This window comes from Lepidochelys olivacea, assembly GCF_965140295.1.
Source record: "Lepidochelys olivacea isolate rLepOli2 genome assembly, chromosome: 4".
Classification (NCBI taxonomy): Eukaryota; Metazoa; Chordata; order Testudines; family Cheloniidae; genus Lepidochelys; species Lepidochelys olivacea.
Genome location: NC_140414.1, coordinates 104,879,670 through 104,892,146, shown reverse-complemented (window position 1 = coordinate 104,892,146; position 12,477 = coordinate 104,879,670). Strand labels below are relative to the sequence as shown.

Genomic DNA, 12,477 nt, shown 5'->3' with positions numbered 1-12,477 from the left:
ATTTTACAGCCTAGACTTTCTGTTCCAGTTTAGATAAAGACCTTTCATTATGACAACCACAACGAGATTCCATAATTTCTTTTTAGAGTACAGATGAGACTGAGAAAAAAATTAAATGGATAGCCTATATAAAAGTACTCTGAAAATGCATATGTAAAAATGAACATTTTCACTTAAACATACAGTATATACTGTATGTAGAGCTTAATTAACTCAAAAAGCTCTCTTTTGATACAGATCTTCTCCCACAGCCAATTAAATATTGAACCCTGTCAAAATGAAGCAATTCCATTGAAGCTAGAATCAGAAAGAGATCTGAAATTTCCTTCTCGCTATCTAGTTTTCTCAGAAATTTAGCAAGGGAGGACGAAGTGAAGTGATATTCTTAGTATGGTAAGATTCTGTTAAGAGTGGTTTGTCAAACAGAACTTTTTTTGAGTAAAATGTGTTTATTGAGTTTATGCAGTAAGGTTACAAACCAAAGTACTGTGCTGTTGTTTATTAACAATGTTAACAAGGTAACAAGGACATAAACAGAATAGGCTTGATGTTTGTCACAGGTCCCAGTGAGCACTTCCTGTCAGTCACTCACTATACTGCTGTGAATGAACACAGCTGCTGGATAGAGGGGTTTTAAGCATCTGGAACCTGAACACAGCCCCAGTCTTTGGGGTGACCCCTAGGCACACTCTCAGGGCAGAGACTCTCTGTCCAGTATCTCCTCCTGAGAGCCAGAACCAGCTGTACAGAAGCCTAGCCCTTGGACTCAACACTGATCCTTCAGATTCCCATGTAGTTTAAACACTCCTTCTCAGAACTCCATGGAAAGGTATGAACTTTTTGGTTTACCATTTAACTCTCTCCAGTGGTAACATGGTAGCTGTGGTTTATAACACATAGAGACACTTTACTCAGAAGTCTAACACCATTTCTCTTTTACTTAGTCACATAAAGAACAAGAAAGTACAGATCATTTAGAAAATGATAACATACTAAATTCAATGGCCCCACTAGCTCCCCTTTCCCTTGTGAGTCCTTGGGTGACCATCTGTGCTCAGGAACGTAGGTAGGGTCCTCTGCCTCACTGGATTGCTTTCCCCTCATCTTCAGCTAGAGAAAAATGCCCAAGGACCCATAGATCAACTCCTCACCTTTTATAACCTTCCACTCTCCTCTGTCAGGTGACTAGAGACCCTTACCGGGTGACTTTATTGCCAATTGAGCTCTCCCCCTGTTAAACCGGTTTTCCTGGTTGGCAGCCAATCTGTTGTCTAGAGCAATTACATTACAATGGCCAAACACTTATATTAAACAAACCTCTGTTGCTATCTGGTGCCAGCACCCCTCTGTAATTCTAGTTAAAGATTAATGTTAAAAGACAGTAGAAGAGCTCTGTGTAAGTTCCAAAGCTTGACTCTCTCACCAACAGAAGTTTGTTCAATAAAAGATACTACCTCACCCACTTTGTCTCTCTAAAGAGAGTAGGAAAGTAAAGACCAGGCTTACAATCAAAATGGAGTTTTCAGTATAACACAGACATATACAGATTTCATAATCTCAAAGAGAATTCATAAATTATACAGACAGATTGCCCAAATCACAATGTTATACAGTAAATCATATTCAGGGTAAATGATGAGATGATGCATATTCATGTCAAGGATATTTACAATAGTTATCCAAAACATAACCATTTAATTACATCCCCCCAAAACAATAGATTCTAATTAATATAATTACCAGTATATCCCCTTAATTAGGGAATGGGAAGTATCTTATAGTAATGGAGTGCTGCCTGGGCAGCATGCAATTTGAGTCTGCCAAACAAATATTCATTGAAAGGATTGCATTTCATCTCATCAGACAGTAAACTGTACTTTACATGTTTGTCCTGCATTAGGAAGACAGCATGAGAAATACAGAAGCCCCATGTAAAATATTTTTTTTTCCATTTTGGTCCAGTGGTTTAAATTGCCAAACTGAACTTTTAATATACTGGTCAGAATCCCATTGAGAAGTATAGAGCCTACTTCTTGCTGAGGTCCCACAGGTGCTATTTGTCTGAAAGGGGAGTGAATCTAGGGCAGGGCCATGCTCTGGCCCTCATCAAGTCAATAAAGAGCATCATGTTGCATCTTCTCTCAGGGTGGTAGAAGAAGCATATCCTGGGAGATCCCAGTAGTCATTCTGATTGATTCAAGCTCTCCAATTCCTCCATCTTTCTGGACTCTTGCCCATCATATATTATGCAACTAAATTGTCTGGCATAATCAGTTTCTATTAATTATCAGAGAAATAATACAGAGACAGCCATATACTAGGACCCCAATTCAGCAAACTATTTAAGCACATGCTTAAGTCTGTCTCTATTCAGGAAATGCACTTAAACATACTTGAGCATAAGTGCTTTGCTTAATAAAGATGGACTTAAGTACATGCTTAAGTGCTTTGCTGAACTGGGCCCAAGTCATTCTATAACAACCATAATTGTAGAATTCATCTTGAATGGAAATCTGTAGTAAAGATCATCTCTGACATTATAATTACAGGAATCCAAATTACATTACAAAATATTAGGGAAAACTGTGATTCAAAGGAGTAAGTTTGAGGCAGAAATAATACATTATTTTTTTTTAAAGTTGCTTTTGTGTATGTTACTAAATTTACAGGTAAACATATATGCCATTTAAAATAAGTGTAAAAAACTGAGGTACCAACTCATTGACAGATACATGTGCAAACTTAAGAAATTAAAAGTAAACACATTATAAAGTTAACTGTAAGTCCATCTATATTCAGGGCATAGAGAATGTTCTTATTTTTCTGAAAAGCACCTGGCATACTTTGGCACTATACAAATAATGACCAACAAAATTAATAATAAATTCTGTGGTTTTCCTACAAAAGTAATAACATTCCTACATTCTAAAGTATTTCAGTTTTTCCATAGTTTACCTACCACTATAGGATAGGCATTAATTGAGAACTTTTCCATTTGATACTGGATCAGTACTGTGATTTAAAAAAAAAAGGAATATGAAACAGTGTACCACAGATATGGAACACTGTATCAGGAATATGAAATCAACTGAACTAAGAATCTCAAAGGATTTAAGAATGATAACTTGTTACAGTGTCTTCAGCAACTAGTGAGTATCTATATTTCTTCCATATAGCTTAAATTGTTTTAGATAGTGAACCATATTTAACAAAAATTGACTCTTCTGGACTATGAATTTCTATCATATCAATGATATTTGTATCCCACTAGCAAATTAACCCCCCCCCCCATGTGTGAGAACCCCTGCTAGACCCCTGAAAATCTTCTCCCACTATTACCTACTTTAGTTTTCCTAGCCTCGAAGCCCCAAGTAACATGAACATCCTTTTTGCAGAGGAGGACTGGAGAGAACTCTCGTAGGAGTAGTAGGTGGTCTTACAGGCAAGTAACACCACAGAGGCAGAAATGCTGAAGATATGAACATAGGCTATGCCATACTGGCTCATCTAATCCAGTATCCTGTCTTCAACAATGGCCAGCACCAGATGCTTACGAGAAAGGTGCATAAGAGACCCATATTATGCAAATGTAGGATAGCCTATTTTAGAGGGCTTATACTGCTGCACTTCACAGTAATATCTGAGTACATTAGGCCCACATATAATCTGCCCCCAACATCGGGACTCACCTTAATTTCTAATACTTAAACATTGGTTTAGGCCATGATAAGTGTGAGGTTTAATATCCATATAGAGATAAGAAGCTCCTGATCTGCCATTTCTGTCTTTATTTTTTTGTACTTTTTATCATGTATCATCTTATTTGTCTTCTTTCTAATGCAAACAATCCCAACCTTTTCAATTTTTCTTTGTATCAAAGTTTTTCCATGCTTCTAATTATTCATGTTGACTGATGATGATACTTTTTGATACCTTGGAAAATATAGGTGTCATTGACTTGGATTTACAGTAAATTCCAACAAAACAAAGTGGTTTTATCTTGGAAAAGGGACAATATATAAAGTCTTGATGTGCAGCAGGGATGAAATCACAGAAAAAGTAGACTCTTATGTGAACCTAGGAAGCTTGAGTAGTGCCTACTGTTGAAGGGAGATGTGTGCTTTAGCCACAAGTGCTGCATAGAAATTGATGAACTTATGGACTGATAACAACATTGTTGGGTACCAAAATGAAAATTTATCAAATCAGTTGTGACACTTTATGGAGTTACTGAGCTGTCCGTGGTGAATCACTACCACCTACTCACAGTGGGAGTGGGCCTTTGTGAAGCTGGCAACCAGATGCCAGTTCAAGCCCCTAGGCCTCAACTGAACACATAGCTGGAAACCAGTCTGGATCACCTGTATGTTAGCGTTAAAATAGATGTTAAGTTTATATGAATGTGTTTAGACTTTATGATATGCTCGTAGGATGCTGCATGTAGTAAACTCACTTATAAAAGCTGTACTCTGCACTATAAAGTTACGTTGAGTGTGTGCATTGTAAACCTCTGTAATTATGTAACTCACCGAACAGGAAAGAAGCATTAACTAATGTAAAATGCTGGCTTCTACAGAAGGTGTTAGGTCCTGCCCAAGAAGGCCCATATCAACCAAATGAGCCATTGTGAAACATCAAAGAACAAAGACTTTGTTGATTGCTCCTCCCCAACACCCACGAAGAAGAGACATGCAGGTGGACTTGTCCCACCAGCTTGAACTCTGGGGGAAGTGGATAAAAAATCCCTGTCAAGAAGGAATTGTATCACTAGGCTGCTTGGACTTAGAGAGGGCAAGATTTCTAGGCATAAGCAAGGGATCCCCAGTGCTTGGCCTAGGTTAACCCTAGAGGACTTAGAGCTTGCATATCACAGCAACTTCTATCACCTTTTGGAACCTAAGACTGTAACTCATTTGTGTGTGTGTGTGTTCCTTACTTTAACCTTGTAATTCACTTTCATTTCTTTTTCTTAGTTAGTAAATCTGTAGTTAATTATAGGATTAGCTACAAATGTTATCTCTGGTGTAAGATCTAAAGTGCAGCTGACCTGGGGTGAGTGACCAGTCCTTTGGGACTGGCTATAACTTGAATATTGTTGTGATTTTTGGTGTAAGGGACCATCTATGACAAAGGCAAGCTTACCTGGGTGGCAAAATAGATTGGAGTATTCAAGGGGACTGTCTGTGACTCCATCTTAAAACTGTTATAGTCTTGAGGAGTTCACACGTGATGCTCGGTTGGTGAAATCTAAATATAGAACTCACAACCAGTTTGGGGTTTGTGTCCTGGTTTGTAACAGTCTTCCCTGAGGTTGGTATTCACACACTTGAGCCACTCCAAACAGCTTGACAGCCTTGTCTGTCCCCACCAGGCTCAGCAACACAAGTGCTCTACTCCAGGCTCCACAAGCCCTGCTGTTTCCCAATGCAAGCTAGTAATTTACATACCCCACTTTGTTGTAGTCAAGTGCCCAGTGTCTTATCTTCTGGCACTTGCTATGGACACCTATCAGCTGCCTCTGTAGAAGCAATGCACCCCCAGTTCACTGGTTTCACCTCCATTCAACACACTCCTTAGCACAAAGCACATAGACCTAGTAAAACCACAGTAAAACCAAATTGAAGTTTATTTAACAAAGCTTGAGATAGAGATTCAATAAAATCAAGTACAAGGATTTGGAAACATAAGGTTACAAGTACAAGAAAATCGTAAAATGCAACCTATACCCTATACTTATTAACAAATTACTTTCCAATCTAATAAGGGATTTCTCACCCAATGGTCAGTCCTAACAGAAGTTGCCCATTCCAAAAAGCGGGGATCCACATGTCATGAGACATTCCCGCCTGCAAAATCTCTCCTCTGTAATGGATAACATCTTGTGCCCTTTCTTTTTCCATTATACAGTTACAGACTATTGTCTCTTACCCGAAGGGTCCCTTATTCAGAGACTTTTCTTGGGGTTCTTTTGTCTTTTTAAATGCTCAAGCCTGCATCTGGTCCAGACAGGAAACACAGGCCTGTCTCCATGGGTGCTGATTGTTCTTAATATTGATTGAGTTAGCTCTGAGACTCCCCTGCCCTAGGTGACAAGTTTCACTTCTAACAGTTTTGGAACATAATATCCTATTTGTTACATAACTCTAAAATTGTTTCCTCTACAAACATTTCACAATAACCATGACAATCAGCTAGTTCTTAGCTTTTAGCAGAGACCACACACAACACCTTTCATTGAACTAATATACTTGACTAGGCATGACTGGCTCGCACCAGTGTACGAATAGTATTACGCTCTATTGGCGGGCAGCAATCGATCCAGCGGGGATCTACTCCGGTACTCTACCAGAATGAGGAGTGCAAGCGGAGTCAACGAGAGAGCGTCAGCTGTCGACTTACCGCAGTGAAGACACTACGGTAAGTAGATCTAAGAACATCAACTTCAGCTACACTATTCACGTAGCTGAAGTTCCGTATCTTAGATAGACCCTGTGCGGTAGTGTAGACAAGCCCTGTGGTCTGGAAGCAGATGCATTAAATGAAATAGACATCAGAAGGCTAGAGGCAATAGAAGTGAGGGTTCTTTGAAAGATGGTAATCTGGTAGGTATAAAGTTGGATGATTTTAAGACAAACTAAGTTAGGAGGAAAGTAGGATGGGAAATCAGAGTACAGGGCAGTCTACAATAAAAATGATGATGGTACAGTGTCATGGGGTTCCTATTCGCTATTGGGGTACCCTTTGTGGCTGCATCTGGGAAATAGCTCCACCCAGTTTGATACCCTTTTTTGTCTCTTGTTCACGCTGTAGCCTCTCTTGTGTTCCAGGAGTTACAGTGTTTTCCCTTCATAACTTGGGGTGCTCCCTTTTCATGGTTTGGTGCTCCAACGAGGTCACTATGTGGCTTCCCCATTCCAGGATATCAAAAGTCTCTCTGACTGGTGGTCAGGTATCATTCCTGGCAGTCCTCCAGTTCAAGGCTATGCCATTTCTACAGTGGTGGGTAGAGGAACCTGGGCCTCCCCGCTAACCTGGGTTCCACTCAGGGACCCGACAATCAGCAAGCAAGGTCTGCTCCATCCCAAACCCTGCTGCTCTTTCCCTGGTCTACTTCCTACTTCACCTCTATCAGGTTTCCTTACCCACCATTCTTCCTTCGGGGCATAGGCGTCAACTCCGTGGGTGCTACGGGGCTGGAGCACCCTCGGGGAAAAATTGGTGCGTGCTCTGCATCCACTGGCAGCTCCCCGACTCATCCCCCTGCCCCAGCTCACCTCTGCCTCCTCCCCAGAGCGTGCCACCACGTCCTGCTTCTCCCCCCTCCCTCCCAGTGCTTGCACTGTGAAACAGCTGTTTTGCACAGCAAGCGCTGGGAGGGATGGGGGAGAAGGAGGAATGCGGTGCGCTCGGGGAAGAGGCAGGGCCGGGGTGGGGATTTGGGGAGAGGTCCAATGGGGCAGGGAGGGGGCAGAGTCCGGGCGGGGCCAAAGGTGTGGGGGGGCACGAGCACCCACCGACGCTAAGGAAAGTTGGCGCCTGTGCTTCGGGGCCAGGATCCCAGAACTTCTACTCTCTAAGTGCAGAGAGTGTCTGCAGGCTTCCCCTCTGGTGCCTCCTCCTTCTTCTTCAGTTCTGTAGCATAGTAGATTCACTTCCTGAGTCTAAAACTGCCATGCACTATGGTTCGTATTTTGTCCATGACTTAGAGTCTTGCACCTTTCCCATATTCTTAAAGAATTCAGTCCCTTTCTTTTTCTTCTTCTTCAGTTTTGTGATATAACAGACTTGTTTCCTGAGTCTCTGACTGCCATGCACTGTACTTTATATCTTTTTCATTACTGAGTCTTTCACCTTTCCTGATATTCTTAAAGAATTGCAGAAGAATGTTTTTTGATAGCAGCAGCAGCCTCCTTCTGCCCTCACTTCTTGGCTTTATACCAGCTCTGCTGGCTCCTGCCCAGCTGGGCTTCTTCCTCAGTCAGTGCTTGCTTATCATGCCTAATTCTCCCTCAGATGTGGCCTGTCAGGTTACTGGGCCCTTTCTGTGCTACTGTGGGTGGAACATCCCATCAATGAGTACACGGCAGAAGACAAACAGATGATAGGATGCCAGAGAAATCACTGTAAACACAACCAAGATTAGTCTGACCTAGAGGCTGACCACTGACTAGAAGGCAGGATGTTTGTACTCATGGATGTGACCAAACCAGGAAAGAATGGAACAAACCAGGAATGAATGGTGATGCTGTACTGCACCCTGTGTCTGCAAAGATACTTTGAGATAAAAGAGAGAGAATCATTTATGTCACTCTTCTCTGAACCCCATCTAAATCCCCAAATGGATTCACTATTCACCAGTAAAAAGAACAGGAGTACTTGTGGCACCTTAGAGAGTAAGAAATTTCCACAAGTACTCCTGTTCTTTTTGCAGATACAGACTAACACGGCTGCTACTCGGAAACCTGTCATTCACCAATAGCTACTGTTTCCCTATCTTCTCTCTCCAGCAGTGAACAGAGTTCATGGTATCTGCCACCAAGCAGAGCAGCATTTAAATACTGTTATATAATTTTACACCTCTGGGAATTGGTGCCAGGCCATTGCACCTGTACCTGGAGGGACAGCTAGATGACAGGTAGACCCTGATCCTGCAAATGGTTAAGCATGTGCATAAGTGTTTGCAGGATCAGGACTGTATCCTTCTGATCCCATTCCCTGGGAAGCATCTAGCTAATGAAGAATTGTACCTAAACTCCACTGTTTCACAGCTAATTAAAGGATCTAAACTGAATGGGGAAGGTTGACTAGAGCTCCTAAATTTTTGACCTAAACCTTTTTCTGTGAAAAATGCAGATTCAGGAAGACCTTAACATTTCATGAATTTGTACCAATTTTGCTGACTTGTTAATTTAAAAACACTTCCTTTAATTTTAAAAAATTAAAAAATGTTTAAAAATGCTCAAAATTTAAGTTAAACATTTCATTTTGGAGATTTTTTCAACTTTTTGATTAACTGAAACTAAATATAAATATATTTTTAATTACCATTGAACCAAAAAGTCTAATATTTGTCCAGGTGTAATGGTGACCAACCCATTTTGTAGTTCATTAAGGACTTGATCTTGAAAAGCAATGAGAATTCTGGTCCCAATCCAATTAAGCATTTAAGCTTATGATTTGAAGTCACATACTTAAAGTAAATTATTAATAACAAAAACTACATTTAGTTACAGCTAAGCTTATATCAGGACTTATCCCACCACACAAAACCTTAAAAGCATGCAAACAAGAAGGGGAAAATCTCTAGCCTTCCTTGCCACCTTCCTAGTGCCCCAATGCTACCAGTAACACTCCATAAAGGCTTTCACATCTATATCCAACACATACCTAAAAAGAATCCACACTCCAACAACATAAAACTTGTGCTGTGAGGCAAAACTTTAAAGGTGAACTCATATATTCTTATATCAATAGATAGCACATCTGACTGTCACAGAGTCCATTCATTTGGGAAGTTATTCTGCATTCGTGGGCCTGAGGACATTGATAAGGTTTTGCATGACTCAGCAGCAGGTGCTTTGTATCCTTCAGTGTATGCTGCAAAGCCCAGCTTTTCTCCTTTGCCTGTGAGGAGATAGATATTGGGCATGATGGTGTGTGACTCTAGTGAGGATTGTGCAGGGAGGTTGATTTTTGTTCTACTTATATTATTACTGGCTTATTTGATTTAATTTGGGGTAAATGATGGGTCTCTTTATACATTCATGTTTATATTCATAAAGACAGGTTTCAGAGTAACAGCCGTGTTAGTCTGTATTCGCAAAAAGAAAAGGAGTACTTGTGGCACCTTAGAGACTAACCAATTTATTTGAGCATGAGCTTTCGTGAGCTACAGCTCACTTCATCGGATGCTGTAGCTCACGAAAGCTTATGCTCAAATAAATTGGTTAGGCGCTAAGGTGCCACAAGTACTCCTGTTCTTTTTGTATTCATAAAGATTGCTTGCCAAGTGCAGCTGGAGAATTGGTGGGACCCTCTTGTAGGCTACCCCTACACTGTGAGCTAGGAGTATGACGAGTCACATACTTGCACTACCTCAATGAGTGTTACAAACATGCTCGAACCCCGTGGATACCTACTCAGCACAGCTAAGTCATGCCCTGCTGCTACTGCAGTAATGCTACAATTTTTACTAGTGCTAGCTCTCATGTCGCTAGCTGAGCATGCCTGCCCGGCTGGGAATCACACCCTCTACTCGCAGTGCAGACATGGCCTTCCGGTAGTTTATCACAGACCTGAACAAATAACTACCCTGAAAGAGCGGCAGCGCCCCACATCCCATCTGCCAGCCCCAGCGAATCCTCAGCTCTGGGGAGGAGAGCATGGCTCTGTCCGTGGTGCCCTGCATCCGATGAAGTGAGATGTACCTCAGGACAGCTTATGCTCAAATACATTTGTTAGTTGCTAAGGTGCCACAAGTCCTCCTGTTCTTTTTGCAAATACAGACTAACAGGGCTGCTACTCTGAAACCGATCCCACCGAATCCCTCCCTAACCCTGGCGGGAAAAAGGCCTAACGCGGCGCTCTCTCCTGAGGCGACGTGAGTCAACCCCGCCCGCTCCCTTGTGTGGGGGCGACACCGCCCCTAAATTTGCATATCTCCACCCCAGCGGCTGGCGACTCTAATTCCTTCCCCCTCAGGCGTGCGGAAGTGAACTGTCAGCCGGCGCGCGGGCGGCGGTCGGAGGAGCTGGTCTTCCCCTCCCTCCAGTGAGGAGGCGGAGTCGGCGGTTGGTCGGAGGGCGTGGCTGAGGGCCCCTCCCCTCGTTGTGGTCCCCTTCATCCGCTTGGGTGAAGCCGCCCTGAGGGGGGGTGGGCGGGAGGTGGAGAACCGGATCCCTGGGGGAATAGTTTGGGGCTCGGAGCCGGGAAGTCCTGCAGCAGAGGCGGCCGGGAGGGGGCTGTCCGGTGACTGCATTCTCCTTTGCCCTGGCATAGCGGGCACTACGAGACAGGGAGGGAAGGGGCCGGGCCCTCCCAGTGACACCCCCGACCCCCCCCTCCCCAGCCCTGAGAGGTGAGAAGGGGAGACGGGTTGATGGGTGGTGTGGCTCGGCAGCCAGGGGGCAGAGGCTGCAGGGAGGGGGCGCTTTGAGGGGGGGCAGCGATCCTGCCGCTCTGCTGGACTTAGGCGCTGTACAGAGGAGCCGGCGGCCCCTGTCCCAGGGAGCTCCTGGGGGCGGAGAGAGAACTGAGCTGAACTAAACTTGCGTCAGTGTCGCGTGGGGTTGAGACAAGTGCAAAAGGTGACCCAACTTTATGTGTGTGGGCAGCTGGTGGGGGAGTCCGACGAGAACAGCGGCGTGTCTCACTCCTGACAGGCAGTACCAGCCTGCTGCCTCACTGGTAGTCGAGACAGAAATCTGGTATGGGGAGCCTAATCTAGCGCACACCACTGAAGTCATTAATAGTGAATGATGATTGATGGGAGTTGAAGCCCATGCTGAAAGATTAAAGAAAACAGTGGTTTGAGGTAGGGGTTTTTGTCACATACCGCTCTCGAGCATTGCACACGTAATCCAGGGGACAAAAAATCAGATTAAGGAATGATTGCCTGTGTCCGTACTAATCCGGGTAGGTTATTTAATATTTAAATAAAATACTTAATAAAAATACAGAGAACATATGGATTAATATGAATTAATATGCAAACTAGATACCATTAACCTGGGTTTGAATAGAGACTGGGAGTGGCTGGGTCATTACACATATTGAATCTATTTTCCCATGTTAAGTAGTCTCACACCTTCTTGTCAACTGTCTAAATGTGCCATCTTGATTATCACTATAAAAGTTTTTTTTTCTCCTCCTGATAATCGCGCATCTTAATTAGCCTCTTACAGTTTGTATGGCAACTTCCACCTTCTCAGTATGCGTATGTGTGTGTGTGTATGTATGTGTGTGTGTGTGTGTGTGTGTATATATATATATATATATATATATACACACACATCTTCTTACTATATATACACACACATCTTCTTACTATATGTTCCATGCTACGCATCCGATGAAGTGGGCTGTAGCCCACAAAAGCTTATGCTCTAATAAATTTGTTAGTCTCTTAGGTGCCACAAGTACTCCTGTTCTTTTTGTGGATACAGACTAACATGGCTGTTACTCTGAAAAGAGAACATAATAGTTTTTCAAATATTATCCCTTTTTTCTAGCTCTTTTTTTTTAAATACACCCCCTGCAATATCCTAACAAACTGCATTAAGGGTAAAATTGGAATCTCTTGAAATATATGTAGAACAGAATAAGGCAACAACTGAGTTTCCAAAAAATGGAAAGAGATACCATTCTTTAATTATTACTTTTAAAAATAAAAGTTAGTATATGTCCTCATTCAAGACCTGCTCTGAATTTAAATTTTCTGCTTGCTTTAGATGTAGGCCCAGATCCTGCCAAACACTC

General features: G+C 42.6%; 1 protein-coding gene across 3 annotated transcripts in view; it reads left to right on the top strand.

Moving 5' to 3' along the window:
- Positions 1-10,889: 10,889 nt before the first annotated feature.
- KLHL5 (kelch like family member 5) overlaps positions 10,890-12,477 on the top strand; it is a 94,262-nt gene continuing 92,674 nt past the window's right edge. The window contains exon 1 of one of the 3 annotated variants that reach the window (XM_084626961.1): positions 10,890-11,077. The gene's annotated coding sequence lies outside the window, so the exon portion shown is untranslated. Of the gene's footprint in view, positions 11,078-11,514; positions 11,534-11,615; positions 11,635-12,477 lie in introns of those variants that run through there. The other 2 variants (XM_084626963.1, XM_084626962.1) reach the window with 2 other exon arrangements.